The following is a 3,600-nucleotide window of genomic DNA, read 5'->3' as shown; positions in this document are numbered from 1 at the left end:
AGCATGAACCTACATCATGGATACGACCAATGACTGTGAAAATAGTTAGTGATTTAAAGAAAGAACCCAAGATAGGAAAGTACGAACACCAACAGAATCGCCAAAGCGCATGATGAATCTGAATAGCTGGCTGAGAACGTTAAAACTGCATATTTAAATCCTAATGTAAATCGCGCCTCTACCTCCCCTCCCTCCCCCCCCCCCCCCCACCCGCGACTTTTTGATTGCATCGCTGGCTCATGCTTATTACTATTACACTGAAGTGCCAAAAAAACTGGTATAAGCTTGCGTATTCAAATACAGAGATAATTAAACGGGCCCAATACAGCGACGCGGTCTGCAACGCCTATGTAAAATTACAAGTGTCTGGTGAGGTTTTTGGTTCGGTTACTGTGCTGCAATGGCAGGGTATCAAGATTTAAGTGGGGTTGAACGTGGTGTTATAGTCGTCGTACGGCCGATGGGGCACAGCATCTTGGGGGTAGCGATGAAGAGGGGTTTTCCCGTACGATCATTTCACTAATTTACAGTGAATATCAGGAATCCGGTAAAACATCGACTCTCCGACATCGATGCATCAGGAAAAAGATCCTGCAAGAACGGCACCAACGACGACTGAAGTGAATCGCTCAACGTGATAGAAGTGCAACCCTTCCGCAAATTGCTGCAGATCTCAATTCTGGGCCATCAACAAGTGTCAGCGTGTCATTCCACGAAACTTCATCGATATGGGCTTTCGGAGCCGAAGACCCACTCGTGTACCCTCTACCCTCAATACCTGCACGACACAAAGCTTTATGCTTCTCCTGGGCCCCTCAACACCGACACTGAATTGTTGGTGACCCGAAAAATGTTGCCTGGTCGGACGAGTCTCGTTTCAAATTGTATCAGTGGATGGACGTGTATGGGAATGGAGACAAACACATGAATACAAGGGCCCTGCATGTCAGCAAGGGTGGATGCTCCGTAATATGTGGGATGTGTGCAGTTGGAGTGATATGGGACCCCTGATACTTTTTGAACGACTCTGCCTGTCCAGAATTGCTACAGATTGGCTCTAGGAACATTCTTCTGAGTTTAAACACTTCCGCAGGCCAGCAAACTCCCAGACATGAACATTACTGAGCATATCTGGATGCCTTGCAACGTGTTGTTCATAAGAGATTTCCACCCACTCGTACTCTTACGGCTTTATGGAACAGCCCTGCAGGATCTATAGTGTCAACCCTCCAGCACTACTTCAGACATTAGTCGAGTCCATGCCACATCGTTCTGGGGCACTTCCGTGTGCTCGCGGGGGCCCTACACGGTACTAGGCAGGTGTACCAGTTTCTTTACCTCTTCAGTCGTGTGACTAGGGCCTCCCGTTGGGTAGACCGTTCGCCGGGTGCAATTCTTTCGATATGACGCCACTTCGGTGACTTGTGCGTCGATGGGGATGAAATGATAATAATTAGGGCAACACAACACCCAGTCCCGGAGCGGAGAAAATCTCCAACCCAGCTGGGAATTGAACCTGAGCCCTTAGGATTGACATGCTGACCACTCAGCTACCGGGGGCGGACAACTCTTCAGTATAAACGGTGTAAATGTGGAATACGGTGGCAGTAGCACCTGGAAATTCTTGAGTCCAGTTCGTCCTCTGTACTCTGATCTAAGTCGCAGAAATCCCTCCCTGCAGTTCTCTGCAATGACCTGATGCAAATGGTACCGCTGGTCTGCCTGAATCAAGCATTCTTGTAGAAACTGGCTTCATGAAACAAAAATATTCTGATTTAACTCTACGAAACTTAGCTGGTCCTGGCAGCGTAGGAATCTCGCCACCCAGTTGCATCAAACCTCGTGAGTTGCGACCATTAATAACTTTATAAATATGTTGAACAAATTTCTGCTCTCGTGGTGCCTGTCATGGTTTATTAATAACGGTGTGGCATGGGAAGATAGGCAGGAAACATCTCTCGTTACTTAAAAGGTTTCTAACCCCGCCAACCAAAAGGCTTGCACATAGACAAACCAGGAAAACTCGTCTTCTGCCAAAATAATAATTATTGTTATTATGCAATCACAGTCCCTGTCACTGATTTAAACGAACATTACTTCGTGGCATTCCTGTGGACCATTACCGATGTCACGGTTTCAAATTCTGGGTGCTTCATCTGGCTTTCAGATCCTTATCTTGTCAGAAAGGTTCCTTCTAGTGTCTCGGACACTGCATTCCTAAGAAACATAGGCCCTGCTCCTATGTGCTTGTTGTGCAGAAGTGGAACACGGTGACTGCCCATTCCTACACCTTCTCAGGGCTGCTGTCAGTGGCCAACAGCTTTATGATGCTCTGGGTCCTTTTTAATTTACTTTTTAAGAGCCGGCTAAAGAAAGTTCCTATGTCTGTAAAAATAATACATCCCCCTTACTGCAGTAAAAAGAAGAGGGAAGAAGAAATTAACAGCTGTGGAATCGTTGGCAGTAGTGAATATTATCTGCAGTTTCTATGCATGAAATGATAATTAAATGGACACCCTAGCTGCAAGCAGGCGTTGATATACTTCATTGGGGACATGTTGAAAATGTGTGCCCCGACTGGGACTCGAACCCGGGATCTCCTGCTTACATGGCAGACGCTCTATCCATCTCAGCCACCGCGAGCACAGAGGATAGTGCGTCTGCAGGGACTTATCCCTTGCACGCTCCCCGTGAGATCCACATTCCCAACATGTCCACAACACTACATTCGTAGTGCGCCTAATAGATGTTTGCCCATCATACTCATTACTCGTGGCAGATTAATCTACCAAGTCCCGTACGAGTTCGGGCATAGCGTGTGCGTTCGCACAAGAAGGTCAAAGGCCGGGAACCCATATTTTTAACTATATATGACGGTAGTATCTGTTCTCGAAAGAACAGTTACCGTCAATGACCATGCAGCTTTGCTAGAAATGAAATGATAATTAAATGGACACCCTAGCTGCAAGCAGGCGTTGATATACTTCATTGGGGACATGTTGAAAATGTGTGCACCGACCGGGACTCGAACCCGGGATCTCCTGCTTACATGGCAGACGCTCTATCCATCTGAGCAACCGCGGGCACAGAGGATAGAGCGTCTGCAGGGACGTATCCCTTGCACGCTCCCCGTGAGAATGTAGTGTTGTGGACATGTTGGGAATGTGGATCTCACGGGGAGCGTGCAAGGGATAAGTCTCTGCAGACACACTATCCTCTGTGCCCGCGGTGGCTCAGATGGATAGAGCGTCTGCCATATAAGCAGGAGATCCCGGGTTCGAGTCTCGGTCGGGGCACACATTTTCAACATGTCCCCAATGAAGTATATCAACGCCTGCTTGCAGCTAGGGTGTCCATTTAATTATCATTTCATTTCTAGCAAAGCTGCATGGTCATTGACGGTAACTGTTCTTTCGAGAACCGATACTACCGTCATATATAGTTTCTATGCAGTTTAAAGAATCGACTATGCTGACTATTTAGATGAGCGTATTACTCATAGAAGCAAAAGTGTTCCAGTAAACAGGAAGCCATTAATTAGGCGTTTGCGTGACTGACGTCTGTGTGATATGGAGCCCTATGTAGTAGAAATGTAAATGA

At 47.0% G+C, this 3,600-nt stretch overlaps 1 non-coding gene across 1 annotated transcript; it reads left to right on the top strand.

Annotated features, from left to right (window-relative positions):
• Positions 1 to 3,221: 3,221 nt before the first annotated feature.
• On the top strand, positions 3,222 to 3,296 carry Trnai-uau (transfer RNA isoleucine (anticodon UAU)). The gene has a single exon. It is a non-coding gene; the product is annotated as a tRNA-Ile (tRNA).
• The last annotated feature ends 304 nt before the right edge of the window (positions 3,297 to 3,600 follow it).

This window comes from Schistocerca cancellata, chromosome 1 (genome assembly GCF_023864275.1).
Source record: "Schistocerca cancellata isolate TAMUIC-IGC-003103 chromosome 1, iqSchCanc2.1, whole genome shotgun sequence".
Classification (NCBI taxonomy): Eukaryota; Metazoa; Arthropoda; class Insecta; order Orthoptera; family Acrididae; genus Schistocerca; species Schistocerca cancellata.
This window is presented reverse-complemented; position numbering and strand designations above follow the sequence as displayed.